A 22,977-nucleotide genomic window follows, 5' to 3' on the forward strand; every position below is an offset into this window, starting at 1 on the left:
GATCCCCTAGAGGATGGCATGACAACTCATTTCAGTATTCTTTCCTAGAGAATTTCATGGACAGAGGAGCCTGCTGGGCTATAGTCCATGGGGTTGCAAAGAGTTGGACATGACTGAGGCAAGTTGGACATGCACTGCGTGCATGCTCACAGTGAGGTGGATGAGCCCAGAGGCTATTATACAGAGTGAAGTAAGTCAGAAAGAGAAAAAATATTGTATATTAATGTATGTGCATATATAGAATCTAGGAAAATGGTACAGATGAACCTGATTACAGGGAAGGAACAGAGATGTAGACAGAGAACTAACTTGTGGACACAGTGGGGGAGGGAGAGGGTGGGATGAATTGAGAGAGTAGCACTGAAACATATATGTCACCATATGTAAAATAGATAGCTAATGGGAAGCTGCTATATAACATAGAGGCTCAACCCCATACTCGCACAACCTAGGGGGTGGAATGGGATGGGGTATGGGAAAGAGTTTCAAGAGGGAGGGGGCAGATGTATACTCGTGGCGGATTCGCTTTGCTGTATGGCAGAATGAACACAACATTGTAAAGCAATTATCCTCCAATTAAGAATAAATTTTAAAAAAAGAATCCAAAGAACTGGGATGTTAACAATATCAAATGCTGCAGAAATGAAATGCTCTGTTACAGGGATGTATCCATTGCAAAGTATATAAACAGGCAATTTATAGTATCAGAAGAAGAAAATGTTTAATAAGCATAAAAAATGCACATTCAAACTAGGAATGAGAGAAAAGCAAATTAAACAAATATTGGTATTACCTTCAAGTTGGAAAAAATAATTTAATTGATAGATTCCAGTGATGATAAAATTAGAGGAAACCAGACAAATACATTGTTCATGGGAGTATAAATTGATACAATTTTTTGGAGGAAAATTTGGTGTTATCTATCAAAATTGTAACTGTATAATACCTTGGTATTATCCCCTTCATAGATCACTGCATTGTTGAAGTGAAGGGGCTTGAGTAACTCAACAAAGCTATGAGCCATGATGTGCAAGGCCACCCAAGACAGACAGGGTCATAGTGGAGAGTTCTTATGAATGTGATCCACTCAAGAATGGCAAACCACTCCAATATTCTGGCCACAAGAACTCCACGAACTGTGTAAAATGGCAAAAAGGTATAACACCAAAAGATGAGCCCCCCCCCCTCACCCTGGTCTGAAGGTGTCCAATATGCTACCGGGGAAGAGCAGAGAACAGTTACTAATAATTACAGAAAGAATTGGAGAAGGCAATGGCACCCCACTCCAGTACTCTTGCCTGGAAAATCCCATGGATGAAGGAGCCTGGTAGGCTGCAGTCCATGGGGTCATTAAGAGTCAGACACCACTGAGCGACTTCACTTTGACTTTTCACTTTCATGCATTGGAGAAGGAAATGGCAACCCACTCCAGTGTTCTTGCCTGGAGAATCCCAGGGACGGGGGAGCCTGGTGGGCTGCCATCTATGGGGTCGCACAGAGTCAGACACTACTGAAGCGACTTAGTAGCAGCAGCAACAGAAAGAATGAAGCAGTTTGGCCAAAGCAGAAATGATGCTCAGTTGTAGATGTGTCTTGTAACGAAAGTAAAATCTGATGCTGTAAAGAACAGCATTGCATGGGAACCTGGAATGTTAGGTTCATAAATCAAGGTAAATTCGATGTGGTCAAGCAGGAGATGGCAAGAATTAGCATCAGTATCTTAGGAAGCAGTGAATTAAAATGGATGGCAATGAGTGAATTTAACTCAGATGACTATTATATCAGGGATTCCACGGTGGCTCAGATAGTAAAGAGTCCACCTGAAATGTGGGAGACCTAGGTTTGATCCCTGGCTTGGGAAAATCCCCTGGAGGATGGCATGGCAACCCGCTCCAGTATTCTTTGCCTGGAGAATCCTCACAGACAGAGGAGCCTTGTGGGCTACAGTCCATGGGGTCACAAAGAGTTGGACACAGCTGAGTGACTAAGAACAGCACAACATTATATCTACTACTGGGGGCAGGAATCCCATAGAAGAAACGGAGTTGCCCTCATAATTAACACAAGAGTCCGAAATGCAGTAGTTGTGTTCAACCTCAAAAACGACAGAATGATCTCAGTTCATTTCCAAGGAAAACCATTCAACATCACAGTAATCCAACTATCAATGCTGAAGAAGCTGAAGTTGATCAGTTCTATGAAAACCTACAAGACTTCCTAGAACTAATACCAAAAAAGATGTCCTATTCACCTATTCACCAGGGGATTGGAATGCAAAAGTAGGAAGTCAAGAGATAACCTGGAGTAACTGGGAAGTTTAGTCTTGGAGTACAAAATGAAGCAGGGCAAAGGATAACAGATTCTGCCAAGGGAATGCACTGGTCATAGCAAAACCCTTTTTCAACAACAGAAGACACGACTTTACACATGGACATCACCAAATCGTCAATACTGAAATCAAATTGATTACATTCTTTGTAGCCAAAGATGGAGAAGCTGTATACAGTCAGCAAAAACAAGACCTTGTGGCTCAGACCATCAGCTACTTATGGCAAAATTCACGCTTAAACTAAAGAAAGTGGGTAAAACCACTAGGTCAATCAGGGACAACCTAAATCAAATTCCCTATGATTATACAGTTGGAAGGAAAGTTATGACCAACCTAGATAGCATATTGAAAAGCAGAGACATTACTTTGCCAACAAAGGTTCGTCTAGTCAAGGCTATGGTTTTTCCTGTGGTCATGTATGGATGTGAGAGTTGGACTGTGAAGAAGGCTGAGTGCTGAAGAATTGATGCTTTTGAACTGTGGTGTTGGAGAAGACTCTTGAGAGTCCCTTGGACTGCAAGGAGATCCAACCAGTCCATTCTGAAGGAGATCAGCCCTGGGATTTCTTTGGAAGGAATGATGCTAAAGCTGAAACTCCAGTACTTTGGCCACCTCATGCGAAGAGTTGACTCATTGGAAAAGACTCTGATGCTGGGATGGATTGTGGGCAGGAGGAGAAAGGGACTACAGAGGATGAGATGGCTGGATGGCATCACTGACTCGATGCACATGAGTCTCAGTGAACTCTGGGAGTTGGTGATGGACAGGGAGGCCTGGCGTGCTGCAATTCATGGGGTCACAAAGAGTCGGACACGACTGAGTGACTGATCTGATCTGATCTGACCATAGGTCACCTGCATCAGAATCTGTATGAATGGAGCCCAGGCTTATGTTTTATAATTTCTCAGATGATTTTCAAAATGCTTTGATAACTACTGCTTTGTGTCATGTATGAACACTGTTGATGGTCTTTTTATTTTTAACATTTGACTTTAGGTTAACTACTATTGTTTCCCTCTTAAGATATCTTTGATACAGTGGAGGTGAGGAATAGCGTCAATGTATTAGATCTAGCAAACAGTGTGCCTGAAGAACTATGGACAGAAGTTCACAATATTGTATAGGAGGCAGTGAACAAAACCATCCCAAAGAAAAAGAAATCCAAGAAGGCAAAGTGTTACAAATACCTGAGGAAAGGAGAGAAGTGAAAAGAAAGGGAGAAAGGGAAAGATATACCCAACTGAATGCAGAGTTCCAGAGAATAGCAAGGAGAGACAAGGCCCTCTTCAATGCACAATGCAAAGAAATAGAGGAAAACAACAAAAAGGGCAAGACTAGAGTTCTCTTCAAGAAAATTGGAGATATCAAAAGAATATTTCATGCAAAGATGGGCACAATAAGGACAGAAACAGTAAAGACGTAATAGAAGCAGAAGAGATCAAGAGATGGCAAGAATACAAAGAATAACTACACAAAAAAGATTTTTATGACCCAAATAACCACGATGGTGTGGCCACTCACCCAAAAGCCAGACATTCTGGAATGTAAAGTCAAGTGGGCCTTAGGAAGCACCGCTGCCAATAAAGCTAGCTGAGATGATTGAATTCCAGCAGAGTTATTTAAAATCCTAAAAGATGATGCTATATGTCAGCAAATTTGGAAAACCCAGCAGTGGCCACAGGACTGGAAAAGATCAATCATTATCCCAATTCCTCAGCAGGGCAGAACTAAAGAATGTTCAAACTCTCAGACAATTGCATTCACCTCCCACACTAGTAAGAGTATGCCCAAAATCCTTCAAGCTAGGTTTCAGCAATATGTGGACCAAGAACTCCCAGATATTCAAGCTGGGTTTAGAAGAGGCAGAGTTCAAATCGCCAACATTCGCTGAATCATAGAGAAAGCAAGGGAATTCCAGAAAAATATCTACTTCTCTTTCATTGATTACTCTAATGTCTTTGACTGTATGGGTCATAACAAACTGTGGAAAACTCTTAAAAAGATGGGAATAACAGACTATCTCACCTGTCTCAACAACCAGTTGAGACAACTGGTCAACCAGTCAGTTTTTTGTGTAGGGTTCTAACTCTTCCTTCTTGACCTGCATACAGGTTTCTGAGGAAGAGTTAGAACTTTACACGAAACAAATGACTGGTTCAGGATTGAGAAAGAAGTATGACAAGGCTTTTGTTGTTGTTGTTGTCCTGTTTATTTAACTTATATGCAGAGCACATCATGAAACATGCTGAGCTGGATGAGTTACAAGCTGGTATCAAGACTTCCAGGAGAAATATCAACAACCTCAGAAATGCAGATGATACTACTCTAATGGCAGAAAGTGAAAAGGAACTAAAGAGCCTCTTGATGAGGCTGAAAGAGGAAAGTGAAAAAGCCAGCTTAAAATTCAGTATTAAAAAACCAAGGTCATGGCATCTGTTCCCAATAATTCATGGCAAATACAAGGAGAAAAGGTGGAAGTAGTGGTAGATTTCCTTTTTTTGAGCTCTAAAGTCACCGTGGATAGTGACTGCAGCCATGAAATTAGATGATTGCTTCTTGGCAGGAAAGCTATGATAAACCTAGATAGTGTATTAAAAAGTAAAGACATCACTTTGCTGAAAAGGTCCATATAGTCAAGGCTATGGTCTTCCCAGTAGTCATGTAGGGATGTGAGAGTTGAACCATAAAGCAGGCTGAATGCCAAAGAATTGAGGCTTTCATACTGTGGTGTTGGAGAAGACCCTTGAGAGTTGCTTGGATAGCAAGGAGATCAAACCAGACAATCCTAAAGGAAATCAACCCTGAATCTCATTGGAAGGACTGATGCTGAAGCTGAAACTCCAATACTTTGGCCACCTGATGTGAAGAGCCAACTCATGGAAAAGACCCTGATGTTGGAAAACATTAAGGACAGGAGGAGAATGGGGCAACAAAAGATGAAATGACTGGATGGCATCATTGACTCAATGGACTTGAGTTTGAGCATACTCTGGGAGATGGTGAAGGACAGGGAAGCCTGGCGTACTGCAGTTCATGGGGTCACAAAGACACAGACATGGCTGAGCAACTGAATAACAACAACATTCTCTTAGAAGACGGGGTATTTGGCAGATGTTTAGATCCTGAGGGTTGAGCCCTTATTGTGGATTAGTACTCTTTTTTACTTTCAAGTTTCATTGACGTGAAGCAATGAAATTGACATGTAGCATTGTATAAGCTTAAGGAGTACATCATAAATTTGACTTTTATACATCATGAATAATTATTACACAGAAATGGCAACCCACTCCAGTATTCTTGCCTGGAGAATCCCATGGACAGAGGAGTTTGGTGGGCTACAGTCCACGGGTCGCAAAGAGTCAGACATGACTGAGTGACTTCACTTCACTTTCACTTTCACTATCATCTCATAGAGGTACAGAAATAAAGAAATAAAATAAATCAGGTTCGATGCATGATACAGGATGCTTGGGGCTAGTGCACTGGGATGACCCAGAGGGATGGTATGAGGAGGGAGGTGGGAGGGGGGTTCAGGATGAGAAACATGTGTACACCCATGGCAGATTCATGTTGATGTATGGCAAAACCAATACAAATTGTAAAGTTATTAGCCTCCAATTAAAATAAATAAGTTTATATTAAAAAAAGAATAAATCATGGTATTAATATGCTGTGGGACAATATGAGGCTATAATATAGAATGAAACAGAAAAGAACATATTGATCTAAAAGAAATCTGTTACATATCATTGAGAAAAAATTGTAAAAAAATACACATGAGACCTTTTTTAAATTTATTTTATTGAAATATAGTTAATTTACAGGATTGTGTTAATTTCTGCTGTAGAAAAAATGATTCAACTATAAATAGACAGATATTCTTTTTAATATTCTTTTTGAATTAAGTTTTATTTGGGGTAAAATGAGGACCTTATCTCAGGATTTATCACAGGATATTGAATATAGTTGGGTTTCCTTGGTGAATCAGTGGTAAAAAGAAACCATATGCCAATGCAGGAGACACAGATTCAGTCCCTCGGTTGGGAATATCCCTTGGAGAAGGAAATGGAAATCCACTCCAGTATTCATCAGAAACCCCATGATCAGAAGAACCTGGTGGGCTATAGTTCATGGGGTCATTAAAGAGTCAGACATGACTTCTCAACTAAACAACAATAATTGAGTATAGTTCTCTGTGCTGGATAGTAGGACCTCATTGTTTATCCATTCTATATGTAACAGTTTGCATCTACTAATCCAAAGTTCCCATACCTGTTTTATTTCACCTCTCTGATTCTATTTCTTGTGTTCATTTTTATTATTGGTAGTTCCCAGAACTGTATCCTTCATCCTTTCTCTTCTCACATATGGCCCCTGAATGATTTACTCTTTTATAGTGGCTTCATCTACACCCTATCATGTTTATATTCATGATAGAATTTTTCTAATATCAAGATGATAATGTTGGAATAGCTGTTGATGCAAGAACCCACAAATTTATAGAACAAAATTATTAAAAGAAAATAAGATACTGGTGATATCATATAGGCAATTGGCATACCAGTCTAAACATGCATTGAATCTAGCTCATTCAGTTACAACTTCACAAGAGTGGCATATTTTTCATGTATCCAAGAATGCTCCTCCTTTTCCCTTGTACTAAATGCTGACTTGAAATGGCTATAGAGTTCTTGGGTCATCACCTGCACCTTCCTCAACTGTGTAGATGTTATTCAAGTCTTTTATGACATTTTTGAGGCAGAAAGTAGAACTTTCAGCCTTTGTGGTGCTCCCCTATCCAGCTGACTACAGAAATCACCACCATTTACCTCCTCAATATATAGTTCTCTCATAAGTGAGTGAATCTTAAGGCAGGCCTCACTGTACCCTCACTATTGTCTGGTTAACACAGTTTTCTCTCTCTAACAAGCAAGCCCAGTCAAAGATGGTTTTCCTCCAATTCTGAGAGGTAATCTCTAAACCCTTGGATGTTGTCAAGCATGATAGGAGTGTCTGGGGGCTTGCAGCTCCAGATAATAATAATATGATTTAGGGCTGGGGATTTAAGCCACATCAAAAATATGATTCAAGATGGGGGCTTTGGATCATACATATCAACTCAATTTCCTGAAAGGGTGAAAATTGAAATCAGCCATATTGGCGCCTAAATGATGGAACCCCAACAGTACTGAGTGTACATGCCAAGACTGGAGTAAGCATCTCTGATTGACAATACTTCACGCATATTTTCATACATGACTGCCAGGAAGAGTCAACACTGTCTGTGGCTCCAAGGCAAAGAACTATTGGAAGATCCATGTTTAAAATCCTTCTGCACACTGCCAGAAACATCTCTCTCTTTTTGGGGGGGGGCTTATCTTAATCTGTATCCTTTCCCTATAATAAACTGTAATCATGAGTATAGAAGCTCTCAGGGAATTTTTTTTAACAAATGGAGAGAGAGACTCAGAAAGATCAGCAGAACAAGAAGCTCACACAGTGGCCGAGTGGGCAGAGCCAGGATTCAATACCAAGCCCTGCCCTGTGCACTAATTCCTTGGGTCCAGTGCTGTTCTTGTTAACAGGGGCCTGTGATGCTGAGGTTCATATCTGCCGCCTTGGTTTGAGTACAGAACCACCTGGAGAGCCTGATATTTCCACGTGGTCACAAATCAAGAACCTTTCTCGTGAATTCTAATGAGTTATCAAAATAGAGTACAGTTTTGGGAAACGCCTCAAGTTGAAGTATCAGAAGTAAGGAAATTCTCAGGGACTGCCCCCTTCACAGTTGGCTAACCTTCACAGAGACTCTTTGGAAACTGAGAAAGTGTAGGCTGCAGTCCATGGGGTCGCTAAGAGTCGGACACGACTGAGCGACTTCACTTTCACTTTTCACTTTCATGCATTGGAGAAGGAAATGGCAACCCACTCCAGTGTTCTTGCCTGGAGAATCCCAGGGACGGGGGAGCCTGGTGGGCTGCCGTCTATGGGGTCGCACAGAGTCGGACACGACTGAAGTGACTTAGCAGCAGCAACAGACTGAAGTCCCAACGCCTTCTCCCCTATTGGGTCTCTCAGAATTGCAGACGAGCTTATCACTGGTGTGGGAATCATAGCTATAGGGTTAAAACAAAGGTTTTCTACTTTTCTGTGAATATTCTGGAAGATATTATATTCAATTCATTTATCACACTATTCTCTAGTCATTCATCACCACTCCCATTATTTGAGTAGAATAGTTTATAACTCTGACTGTGCTGTAATGTTCTTGGGAGGTAAAATTCTTGTACGTTCCAATAAATGTGCCATCTCCCTTAAGATTAGATAGACAAACCTTTATCTAGACTAAGAAAAAAAGAAAGGTGATTCAAATAATTCAAACAAATGAAGTAGTGGACATTACAACCGGCACCACAGGAATACAAAACATCATAAGAGTCTGCTATGAACTACTATACACCAACAAACTAGATAACCCAGAGGCAATCAATAAATTCCCAGACATGTGCAACCTGTCAAGACTGAATAATAAAGAGATAGAAAATTTGAACTTCCCCTATATCTCAGGGAGGTTTCCCTGATGGCTCAGACTGTAAAGAATCTGACTGCAATGCAGATGACTTGGATTCAATCCCTGGGTTGGGCAGATTCCCTGAAGGAGGGCATGGAAACCCACTCCAGAATTCTTGCCTGGAGAATCCCCATGGACAGAGGAGCCTAGTGGGTTAACAGTCTATGGGGTAGCAAAGAGTCGGATACAACTGAGTGACTAAATAGAGAAAATTTGAATGAACCAATAACAAGAAAGGTGATTGACTCAGTAATCAAAAACTTCTCAACAAAGAAAAAGCCAAACAGATAGCTTCACTGGTTATTTCTACCAAACATTTAAAAAAGAATTAACAGCAATTCTTCTCAAACTCTTCCCCAAAAACTGAAGAGGAAGGAACATCCCTAAATTCATTTTTATTACACTAGCATTACCCTGATACCAAAACCACATAAGGAACCAAAGGAAAAGAAAGCTACAGGCCCACATTCCTCATGAATATAGATGCAAAGAGTCTCAACAAAATACTAGCACACCAAATTCAACAACATATTAAAAGACTTATACACCATAATCAAGCAGAATTTATCCCTAGGATTTCAATACATGTTAATAAATAAATGTGATAAATTATATTAATAGGATGAAAGATAAAAATAATATAATCATCTTAATAGATGCAGAAAAAACATTTGAAAAAAACCAGCATTTTTTCATAAGAAAACTCGCAACAAATGGGGTATAAAGGAATATATCTCAACATAGGAAAGCCATATATGACAAAATCACAGCTAACATTACACTCAATGGTGAAAGGTTGAAAGCTTTCCTGACAACACTAAGAATAAAACAATGGTGCCCATACCAACCAGTCTCATTCACCATAGAGCTGAAAGTCCTAGCCAGATCCATTAGACAAGAAGAAGAAATAAATGTATCCAGTTGGAAAGCAAGAACTAAATTTGTCTGAATTGTCTTAAAGACTCCACCAAAAAACTATTAGAACTAATAAAGGAATTTAGCTAAGTTGCAGTATACAAAATCAGCATATAAAAACCAATTGCATTTTTTCACTACCCACAAAATTTTATTGTACATCAATCTTTCTGAAGAATTATTTGAGCTATTCATTTGATGGTTATGAACATGTCAGGAGCTGTTTTATGAGCATATTTTTTATTTGCTTGTCAAGGGAAATTCATGAGTCATTTTTATATAACAATGAACTAACTGAAAAATAAAGAAAACAATCTTATTTGTGATAGAATCAAAAATAATGAACTATTTAGGAGCAAACTTAACAAGGGGTAGATTTATATACTGAAAATTGTAAGATTTTGATGAAAGAAATTGAAGACACACAAAAAAATTCTGTGTTCATGAATTGGAAGATTTAATATTGTTAAAATATTTGCATTACCCAAAACCACCTATAGATTCAGTACAATCCCTAACAAAATTCCAATAGCATTTTTCACAGAAATAGAAAAATTTACATAAAACCAGAAGACCATAGCAATCCTGAGAAAATATACATAGGAATCCTGAGAAAGGAGAACAGATTTGGAGACAACATATGTCTGATTTCAAACTTTATTACAAAACCATAGTAAGCAAAACACTGTACTATACTGTACTGGCATAAAAAACAAACATATAGACCAGTGGAACAGAATTGAGAATCCAAGAACAAATCCATGTAAATACCATCAACTAATATTTAACTAGGGAGCCAAGAATACTCAGTGGAAGAATAGTTCTCAATAAATGGTGCTGAGAAAACTGATTATTCACATGCCAAAGAATGAAATTAGATCCCGACCTTATAGCACTCACAAAAACTGTGAAAATGGATTAAAGATTTAAATACAAAACTGTGAAACTCCTATAAGAAAACATAGGGGAACATCTCCTTGAAATTGCTTTGGTAATGATTTTTTTTTCAATATGACAGCAGTAGCACAAATAATAAAAGCAAAAATAAACAAGTGGGGCTACATCAAACTAGAAAGCTTCTGTACAGCAAAAGAAACCATCAGCTAATTGAAAAGGCAACCTACTGAATGGAAGTTAAGTATTTGAATACCATCTATCTGATAAGGGATTAACATCTAAATATTTAAGAAATTCATGCAACCCACACACCATTTGTTCATTGCAGCAATATTTACAATACCATAATATGGAAGCAACCTAAAAATCCATCAACAGAAGATTGGATAAAGAAGATGTAGTACATATATGCAGTGGAATATTAGCCATAAAAAGAACAAAATCATGCTATTTGCAGCAATGTGGATGGACCCAGAGGTTGTCATAGTGAGTAAAGGAAGTCAGACAGAGAACATAGATACACTCCTATAAGAAAACATAGGGGAAAATCTCCTTAATGTTGGTGTTGATAATGAATTTTTTTAATATGACAGCAATAGCATAATAACAAAAGCAAAAATAAACAATATCATATGATATCACTTATATGTGGAATCTAAAAAATGATATGAATGAACTTACTTACAAAATAAATAGAGTCACAGAAGTATAAAACAGTCATGTGGTTACCAGGGAAGAGAGGAGGGGAAAAATAAATTGGGAAACTGGGATTGACATATACATACTGTTGCTGCTGCTGCTGCTGCTAAGTCGCTTCAGTTGTGTCCAACTCTGTGCCCACTAGGCTCCACCATCCCTGGGATTCTCCAGGCAAGAACACTGGAGTGGGTTGCCATTACCTTCTCCAATGCATGAAAGTGAAAAGTGAACGTAAAGTGCTCAGTTGTGTCCCACTCGCAGCAACCCCGTGGACTACAGCCTTCCAGGCTCCTCTTCCATCCATGGGATTTTCCAGGCAAGAGTACTGGAGTGGGGTGCCGTTGCCTTCTCCCATATACATACTACTATATATAAAATAGATAATTGATAATGACCTGCTATACAGCACAGGGAACTCTACTCAATATTATGTAATGGCTACATAGAAAAAGAAATTAATAAAGAGTGGATATGTGTATAGTGTATTCACTTTGTTGTATAGCAGAAAGTAACACAACATACCAGAAATGGTATGGACCTAACAGAAGCAGAAGATATAAAGAAGAGGTGGCAAGAATACACAGAAGAACTGTACAAAAAAGATCTTCATGACCAAGATAATCACGATGGTATGATCACTCACCTAGAGCCAGACATCCTGGAATATGAAGTCAAGTGGGCCTTAGAAAGCATCACTACGAGCAAAGCTAGTGGAGGTGATGGAATTCCAGTTGAGCTATTTCAAAGCCTGAAAGATGATGCTGTGAAAGTGCTGCACTCAATATGCCAGCAAATTTGGAAAACTCAGCAGTGGCCACAGGACAGGGAAAGGTCAGTTTTCATTCCAATCCCAAAGAAAGGCAATGCCAAAGAATGCTCAAACTACCGCACAATTGCACTCATCTCACACGCTAGTGAAGTAATGCTCAAAATTCTCCAAGCCAGGCTTCAGCAATACGTGAACCGTGAACTTCCAGATATTCAAGCTGGTTTTAGAAAAGGCAGAGGAACCAGAGATCATATTGCCAACATCCACTGGATCATGGAAAAAGCAAGAGAGTTCCAGAAAAACATCTATTGCTGCTTTATTGACTGTGCCAAAGCCGTTGACTGTGTGGATCACAATAAACTGTGGAAAATTCTAAAAGAGATGGGAATACCAGACCACCTGACCTGCCTCTTGAGAAACCTATATGCAGGTTAGGAAGCAACAGTTAGAACTGGACATGGAACAACAGACTGGTTCCAAATAGGAAAAGGAGTACATCAAGGCTGTGTATTGTCACCCTGTTTATTTAATTTACATGCAGAGTATATCATGAGAAAGGCTGGGCTGGAAGAAGCACAAGCTGGAATCAAGATTGCCAGGAGAAATATCAATAACCTCAGATCTGCAGATGACACCACCCTTATGGCAGAAAGTGAAGAGGAACTAAAAAGCCTCTTGATGAAAGGGAAAGAGGAGAGTGAAAACGTTGGCTTAAAGCTCAACATTCAGGAAACGAAGATCATGGCATCCGGTCCCATCACTTCATGGGAAATAGATGGGGAAACAGTGGAAACAGTATCAGACGTTATTTTTGGGGGGGGCTTCAAAATCACTGCAGATGGTGACTGCAGCCATGAAATTAAAAGGCGCTTACTCCTTGGAAGAATAGTTGTGACCAACCTAGATAGCATATTCAAAAGCAGAGACATTACTTTGCCAACAAAGGTCTGTCTAGTCAAGGCTATGGTTTTTCCAGTGGTCATGTATGGATGTGAGAGTTGGACTGTGAAGAAGGCTGAGCACTGAAGAATTGATGCTTTTGAACTGTGGTGTTGGAGAAGACTCTTGAGAGTCCCTTGGACTGCAAGGAGATCCAACCAGTCCATTCTAGAGGAGATCAGCCCTGGGTGTTCTTTGGAAGGAATGATGCTGAAGCTGAAACTCCAGTACTTTGGCCACCTCATGTGAAGAGTTGACTCATTGGAAAAGACCCTGATGCTGGGAGGGATTGGGGTCAGGAGGAGAAGGGGACGACAGAGGATGAGATGGCTGGATGGCATCACCAACTCGATGGACGTGAGTTTGAGTGAACTCCGGGAGATGGTGATGGACAGGGAGGCCTGGTGTGCTGCGATTCATGAGGTCACAAAGAGTCGGAGATGACTGAGCGACTGAAATGAACTGAACTGAACTGAACACAACATCATAAATCAGCTACACTGAAATATACCACCATATTGTTAATGTTACTCCTGTCTCTTCGAAGACAGAACTTTTCTATACACTTGCTGATTCACAATACCTTTGTGTTCTTTTTGTGAGTTTTTACTAACTGTATTCATTTGCTCAGTTAAGCTGTGGAGTCAATACCAACAACTTATATGAGATCAGAGCTGGTCACAGCTTGTCAGGGGCACATGGTGGCAAGCCCTTCCAGTGTGCTTTCTAGTCTTGTATCGATTTGATGTGATAATCATCTTAATGTGCTAAGTTAGCCTGCCTTCTTTACTTCAAAATATGGTATTTTATAAAAAAAATCACCCTTAATTTCCACAAAATGGCTCCCAAAGTGATTTATAAGTCTCTTTATACTAATCTGCACAGCTAAGTAACTGACAAATGTTTACCTTCTAATAAGTTCCCCCGACTCCCTACCTTTTCTGAAAAAGATTTACATCACAGTCAGCCTTCCATATCTGTGATTCTCCAGAACATGCAGGTACCAAGGATGATCAAGGGACTTAAGAAACCAGGGTATTTTGGTATGAGGTGGGCAGTCCTAGACCCAGCCTCCCATGATACCAAGGGACAGCTGTATATGAATATAGTGTCATAATTTATAATTGGTGGCATGAGCTATGTGAAGGCAGAGACTAGGTATAGCAGACATCTCCATGTTTGTCACCTTACACACACCTACAGTCTCCCACCTACGTCCCCCTGTCATCTTATGTAAGCCTGGCATATGGCACACGGCACATGTATCTGTGCCAGCAGAGAGCAGCAAAGAGTCAGGGAATTGGAGATGAGGTATCGATAAGGAGTGCTATGGCCTGTCTGAAGGGGTCAGGTGGCTTTTCTGCAGTGGGGAGGAAGCTGGAACAGCAAAAGAGAGGACAGAGGGCAAGTGGAGATGAAGTTGGCATATGGCTCACCAGCATTCCTCACATAAAGGCTGAGACTTCATCTATTTATGTTAAAGGCTCAAGGCCTGGCTCTTTGTAACTGATTAGAAGATATTTTAAATGAATTAATTAACATAATAGCTAATGTTTACTAAGGACTTACTAGGAGGTAGTCTCTATGCCACTTTAGTATCTATTACCTCTTTTTTAACACATTTATTTTTTTATTTTTATTTATTTATTTTTAAAAATATTTATTTATTCGGTTGCACCAGGTCTTGGTTGCAACATGCAGGATTTTCCTTGTGGTTGTAAGATCTTTAGCTGCAGCATTTAAACTCAGTTGCTGCATGTCAGATCTAGTTACCTGACCAGAATTGAACCCAGGACTTTTGCATTGGGAGCATGGAGTCTTAGCCACAAGACCACAAGTGAAGTCCCTCATTATCTCTTTTAATATTTATAATCTTGTGGACTAAGAACTATAGTTATCTCCATTTCTCATGTGAGCAAACTGAGGTATAGAGCGTTAAAGTCATTGTGGCCAAGACTAAACAGGGAGAAGGGACATAATCAGGACTCAAGTCTAGGAAGTGTGGCTGGAGCATCTGTGTGCTCATCCACTCACTGGGTAATACTTTGAGAGTGAGAGAGCGAGAGAGGCAGGGGTTATACCAGGGGAAGTGAGAAGGAGGGCTGTTCTGTGAGTAACAAGGAATGTGGACAATCTCTGGGTAAATGGACTGACAAGAGCACATTGAGCATTTCTTACATCATTCCCCTCCTATGTCCCATCTTCTCAAAGAGATTGAATGGAGAGATAACAGAGAAAACATGTAATTGGTTTGTCTTCCTGGACAAAGCATATCTGGAAATTACCATCCATTAAAGCAGGAGCAATGTCTTGCAGTCACAATAGTATTTCCGTTTAGAGTTACAAAGTGCTTTCACATCCATTCTACAATTTTGACCCTACAACAATCCATGAAGTCATTAAGAGGAGGCAGTGTTTACTAGAACTACTCTGTACTCTAAAAGCCCCTTAGACTTTATTCATTGCAGTCCTTGCCTTCTGCTTTGTCATTGTTGCCTTATGTGTGGATTTCCCCAATAAAGCATGGTTTATTTGAAAGAAGAAAAGTCTTTCAACTGTATTTTCAACAGATAATACAGTGAGTGACATAGGTTATGTTGATGACAAATGAGGAGCACCAGGGTTTTGGTTCAGGACCCTTCACCATAGTACTTGCTGTAGGTCATTGGGTGTTTGGGGTTAGCATGTGGGGGTGGAGTGGTCTGGCCATGGTAATTGGGACAAAAAAGGGACTACCTTCATTCCCAGAGGTGCCTTCCCCCAAGGACATGCCATGTGATTGGTGTGACCCAGAGAGAGAATGTAAGTTAATAAGTGTGAAGACTGGAATGCACAATAGAGATGTGAGATCTATTAATGATTCTCTTACCTCTTCCCACTTGTAGAAAATGGGGGGCAATTTCAGGAAAGTACAGTCACAGGTTCATATCCAACTAATCTGCACAGGACATGACAATCAGCAGAGTCCAAACCTGGCCGAGTAGGCAGGAGGAGAACAAGGGCACACAGAGGAATGTGGGTGTGCTTCCATCTTTAGGCACTGGACTTGAAGATTTCCTTGTGTAGCTCTGTCAGTAGGAGTGCACTGTGTGGTGGTGCAACCAGGGAGCCACTGACCAGTGAAAACATGACACTCTCACTGCAGTTGGTTTCTATGAAGTCTCAAAGTACTATATGATTAAAATTATGTGCATTCCCAGAGACATTTTAACACTAATGTAAACATTTCAGAGTGAGTTCGAAGAATCACTCTAATGAAAATGTTCGAAATTTTGGCCAAATTGTGATTAACATGTTAGTGAGGTATCAAGATGTTCTTGCATTTTCTAACTTGAAATTTTAGGCTATTTCACATTTTAATATCATGCTTAGTTATTTTATGATGAAAAAATTTAATAACAATTGAATGAAAAGTCACACCATAAGAAATGTGACTGCTGTGCTTGCTTTGTGGCTATTTTTGCATAATATATTCTAATTATTGATGTTTTGAAAATAAAATACTATTGAAAGGCTATTTTTAAAATAAGTGAGTCTTAACAATACAGTCATGGTTTAAAGCAATAACCGTTTCTCACTTTCAGATGACATAGATTTCCTTTTGGAAATATACATGCATTCTATTTTTTAATAAATTTTCTTTCACCTCTCTAGACTGAGGGAATCTTCCTTTCACATTCTTCTCTGCCACTGTACCAATCTTCACAGAAGGCTGAGTCCTGAGCTACTAAGAAATCCCATACATTTTCTGCTCTCAATTTTACTTTCCAAATAGAAAGAGGGAAATTCTGGGTATCATTCATAATTACTCAACTCTTAATGCTCAGGACACTCACTCATTTATTCAACTACATGTTGAAGATCTCCTGTGTACCAGGTACTATTCCAGTTCTGAGAATAGAGTTCTGAACAAGCAGAGAAAGTCTCTCTTCTTAGAACTCTTAAATTTTAGCATGGTAGATCCTATAGAATGTTGACCTGAAATAGATAGACTGCCTAATATTTCTCTAGCAAAGATGGGTTTATTTAGAAATTAGTAGAAAATTGAAATTTGGGGTCTGCAATCATGGCAAGCCATGTGCAAGTCCCCACACAGCCAAAGAAGGAGAATGGTTTTAAAAAGAGTAAAGATAATTTGGCAGGGCTGCTCTAAACAAAGTTCATGTCTTTTCACTGGCTGATCCTTGCCAGGGAAGGAAGTCTTTGTTTTTCCTCTTGGGCTGTTTTCATCTCCGGACATGAGAGCTCCCCCTTCTGGTATCACAACTCTAATTGAGATTTCTATTTATTAATTTTTCATAGAAAAAAATAATAAAGCAGGATAAAGAGATAGAGACTAAAAGATCAAACATTGCTGTTATATCAAGGGAGTCAGGAGGCTCTCTTTAATAGGTAACATTGAGTGAATCTTAAGGAAGAGATAGCCATGTGGGCATCTAGGAGAAGAGCTTTCTTCTACTGCAAAGACCTTGAGGTGGGAGTGTGGTGGAGAATTTTAGGAACAATGAGGTGGTGAGTGTCATAGATGTGAAATAAGTTGGGGAAAGAGCTAGGAAATTGTATCAGAAGATAGCCAAGGGCTATCATAGAGCCTAATAAGAAGCCCTGAAAGGGAGTTTGCACATTATCCCAAGTAATACAGGAAACAACCAGCAAGCAGAAAAATGAGATGATCTGATATAAAAATCACTCCAGTGATCTAGTGATCTAGAATATCACTCTAGCCTGTGAAGAGTAGATGACAGAGGGCCAAGGTACACGTAAGGAGATTTGCTAGGTAGCTGCAGCAATAGTGCAGGAAGAGATGCTGCTGGCAAAAGTTGGTAAAGGTGATAAGTGATTAGGTTCTGGGTATTTTTCAAGGTAGAGCCAATAGAATTTTTTGATAAATGGACATAGCATAGGAGAAAGTGGAGTCAAGAATAATTTAAACTTTTGGCTTGCAAACTTGAAGAATGAGTGACAATTTACTGAGATGAAGATAGGAGGAGAAAGAAATAGAAGATAGGGAAGCAACAGTTTACATTCAGATGGAGATGCTGAGTAAGTCGCTGAATATACAAGACAAGAATTAAGGAAAAAGTCAGGCCTGCAAATAAAATTGGGCATTTCAAATCAGGAGACTGAATGAGATGGACTAAGGAATTGGGATAGATAAAGAAATGAGTAAGTCTAAGGACTGAGGGTTTCCCAGGTGGCTCAGTGGTAAAGAATCTGCCTGCCAAGCAGGAGATGTGGTTTCAGTCCTTGGGTCGGGAAGACCCCCTGAAGAAGGAAATGATAACCCACTCCAGTATTCTTGCCTGGGAAATCCCACGGACAGAGGAGCCCTTACAGTTCATGTGATTGCAATGAGTCAGACATGACTTAGCAATTAAACAACAATAACAACAAGGACTGAACTCAGAGACTTTTCAATATTTATAGATGGGAGAAATCTGCAACAAATTTATATAAGAGAAGCCTGGGGTAGGAGAAAACCAAGAAAGAACAAAGTTCCATGAGCAAAAATATTCCATGAATATTTGAGGGGGTGACTACTGAGTAATAAGTTTTTGCTGCTAAGTTTCACTCTTCAAATGCAATTACTTTCTGTTTTTAAAAGCATAAACTTCTTTTAGTTCCTCTTTTCAGTTGTGTCCTAATGGGGCATCCCTAGGATTTTTTTTACTGATCTCATTCCAGCCCATCCATGCCCTTGCCCATTTCAAAAATATTTTCTCTTTATTTCCCCAGAAGCCTTGGCATGGTCATTTCTAGAACAAGAAAAGCCAAAATATCTTGATTCTGCTAATAAAATGCTGTGTTACCATGGGGGAAATACCTCTTAGTCTCTTAATTGAAGTAGGTCAAGATTAGTAAATAAGTGAGCGCCAAGTTAGAAGAATATCTTATATACAATACGGTTGTTTGCTTGAGTCCTGTTCACTGCCTTATTAGTTCTCATACTTTGTCTACAGATTCCTTTGGATTTTCTACATCAGCAGTAATATGATCTGAAAATATGATAATTTGTCTCTCCTCTTATAATCCACACATATTTTTATTTTTCTTGTCTCAAGAAAAAGTATTCAAAGAAACATTTAAATTTCTCCAAATTTGGCAAAAGGCACAAACCCACAGATTCAACAAACTGAATAAACCCCAAACAGGAGAAACTCAAAGAAATATATACCAAAACACAGTAATATCAACCAGCTGAAAACTAACAAAAAAGAAAAAAAATCTTCACAACAGAGAGAAATAACATATAAGCTACAGGGGAAAGTAATTTAAAGGACTGGTGATTTCTCATCAGAAACTCATATGGGCAAGAGAAGTAGCATAATGTTTTTCAAGTGCTGAAAGAAAAGAACGGTCAATCTAGAATTCTGTACCCAGGGAATGAAGGTGAAATCAAGACATCCTCAATGTGAGGGAAAACTAACACTATTTGTCACCAACAGACCTACCCTAAAAGAATGGCTAAAGGAATATCTAGAAACAGAAAGAAAAAAGAAAGAACAAGCAATGGGAAGAGTAAAAATACATGAGAAAATATAATGGACTATATTTCTCTTTTCTTTCCTTTTTTTTTTGCCACTCCATGCAGCTTGCAGGATTTTAGTTCTTAACCAGGGATTGAACCCAGCCCTTGCAGTGTAAGCACTGACTCCTAACCACTGGACAAATAGATAATTTCCTATCCTTCTCCTCTGGAGTTTTCTAAATTATGTCTGATAATTGAAGCAAAAATTATAACTTTACCTGACATGATTCTCAATGTATGGAAAGATTTTATTTAAGATAAGATAATAAGAAGTGATGGTAAAAGAGTCTAATACAGACAATGTTTCTACACATTAGTTGAACTAGTAAATGGATCATAAAGAAAGAAAGGGAATTCCAGAAAAACATCTACTTCTGCTTCACTAACGCCTTTGACTGTGTGGATCATGACAAATTGAGGAAAATTCTTAAAGAGATGGAAATACCAGATCACCTGACCTGCCTCCTGAGAAACCTATATGCAAGTCAAGAAGCAACACTTAGAACCAGACATGAAACAATGGACTGGTTCAAAATTGGGAAAGGAGTACATCAAGGCTGTATATTGTCACCATGCTTACTTAACTTATATGCAGAGTACATCATGTGAAATGATGGGTGGGATGAATCACAAGATTCCAAGAGAAACATTAACAACCTCAGATAATACAATGATACCACTCTAATGTCGGGAAGCAAATAAGAACTGAAGAGCCTCTTGACGAGGGTGAAAGAAGACAGTGAAAAAGCTGGCTTAAAACCTCAATGGGGACAAAGGGGAAACAGTGACAGATTTTATTTTCTTAGCCTCCAAAATCCTGTGGATGGTGACTGCAGCCATGAAATTTAAAAAAAAAAAAAAAAAGCTATGGCAAATCTAGACAGTGTATTAAAAAGCAGAGACACTTTTCAGACAAAGGTCCATCTAGTCAAGTCTATGGTTTTTCCAGTGGTCATGTATGGATGTGAGAGTTGGACTGTGAAGAAGGCTGAGTGCTGAAGAATTTATGCTTTTGAACTGTGGTGTTGGAGAAGACTATTCAGAGTCCCTTGGACAACAAGGAGATTAAACCATTCAATCCTAAAGGAAATCAACCCTGAATATTCATTGGAAGAACTGATGCTGAAGTTGAAGCTCCAATGCTTTGGCCACCTGATGTGAAGAGTTGACTCAAGGGAAAAGACCTTGATGCTGGGAAAGATTGAAGGCAGGAGGAGAAGGGGATGACAGAGGATGAGATGGTTGGATGGCATCACCAACTTAATGGACATGAGTTTGAGTAAGCTCTGGGAGTTGGTGATGGACAGGGAGGCCTGGCATGCTGCACTCTGTGGGGTCACAAAGAGTTGGACATTACTTAGCAACTGAAAAACAACAGCAACAATATAATGCTTTAAGCAGTCATTTAAAAATCTATTGAGATACATTCAAGACACACTATCAGTTCAGTTCAGTTCAGTCGCTCAGTCGTGTCCAACTTTTTGGGACCCCATGAACCACAGCACGCCAGGCCTCCCTGTCCATCACCAACTCCCAGAGTTCACTTAAACTCATGTCCATCGAGTCGGTGATGCCATCCAGCCATCTCATCCTCTGTCACCACCTTCTCCTTTTGCCCCCAACCCCTCCCAACATCAGGGTCTTTTCAATGGGGCAACTCTTCGCATGAGGTGGCCAAAGTATTGGAGTTTCAGCTTCAGCATCAGTCCTTCCAATGAACACCCAGGACTGACTGATCTCCTTTAGGATGGACTGGTTGGATCTCCTTGCAGTCCAAGGGACTCTCAAGAGTCTTCTCCAACACCACAGTTCAAAACCATCAATTCTTCAGCACTCAGCTTTCTTCACAGTCCAACTCTCACATCCATACATGACCACTGGAAAAACCATAGACTTGACTAGATGGACCTTTGTTGGCAAAGTAATCTCTCTGCTTTTGAATATACTATCTAGGTTGGTCATAACTTTCCTTCCAAGGAGTAAGTGTCTTTTAATTTCATGGCTGCAATCACCATCTGCAGTGATTTTGGAGCCCCCATAAATAAAGTCTGACACCGTTTCCTCTGTTTCCCCATCTATTTCCCATGAAGTGATGGGACCAGATACCATGATCTTAGTTTCAAATCAAAATGAATTTTTTTTAATATAAGTAACCTATAGAATGGCCAGGAAAGCAAAACAGAAGAACAAAAAAATCAGAAGAAACCAGAAGCAAACAGTAAAATGGCAGACTTAAGCCATGATAAATCAATAACTACATTATATAAACCAAAGGAATGGAATAGTGAACCCCAAAATATACACACACAGGTATGATTAACTGCTTTTTGAAAGAGGTGTAAAAGCAATTCAATACAGAAAGGACAGTCTTTTCAATAAATGGTGTTGGAACAGTGGGACAACCAAGTGTTATGGATACAAGACCCTTGTAGAATAAATGTATTCTGGAACTCTCTTGCTTTTTCGATGACCCAGCAGATGTTGGCAATTTGATCTCTGGCTCCTCTGCCTTTTCTAAAACCAGCTTGAACATCTGGAAGTTCATGGTTCATGTATTGCTGAAGCCTGGCTTGGAGAATTTTGAGCATTACTTTACTAGCCTGTGAGATGAGTGCAATTGTGTGGTAGTTTGAGCATTCTTTGGCATTGCCTTTCTTTGGGATTGGAATGAAAACTGCCATTTTCCAGCCCTGTGGCCACTGCTGAGTTTTCCAAATTTGCTGGCATATTGAGTGCAGCACAGAGGAACCAGAGATCAAATTGCCAACATCCGTTGGATCATGGAAAAAGCAAGACAGTTCCAGAAAAATATCTATTGCTGCTTTATTGACTATGCCAATGCCGTTGACTATGTGGATCACAATAGACTGTGGAAAATTCTGAAAGAGATGGGAATACCAGACCACCTGACCTGCCTCTTGAGAAACCTATATGCAGGTTAGGAAGCAACAGTTAGAACTGGACATGGAACAACAGACTGGTTCCAAATAGGAAAAGGAGTACATCAAGGCTGTATATTGTCACCCTGCTTATTTAACTTACCTGCAGAGTATATCATGAGAAACGCTGGGCTGGAAGAAGCAGAAGCTGGAATCAAGATTGCCAGGAGAAATATCAATAACCTCAGATCTGCAGATGACACCACCCTTATGGCAGAAAGTGAAGAGGAACTAAAAAGCCTCTTGATGAAAGGGAAAGAGGAGAGTGAAAATGTTGGCTTAAAGCTCAACATTCAGGAAACGAAGATCATGGCATCTGGTCCCATCACTTTATGGGAAATAGATGGGGAAACAGTGGAAACAGTGTCAGACTTTATTTTTTGGGGGGGC

The sequence above is a fragment of the Bos mutus genome, chromosome 3 (genome assembly GCF_027580195.1).
Source record: "Bos mutus isolate GX-2022 chromosome 3, NWIPB_WYAK_1.1, whole genome shotgun sequence".
In the NCBI taxonomy this organism is placed as follows: Eukaryota; Metazoa; Chordata; class Mammalia; order Artiodactyla; family Bovidae; genus Bos; species Bos mutus.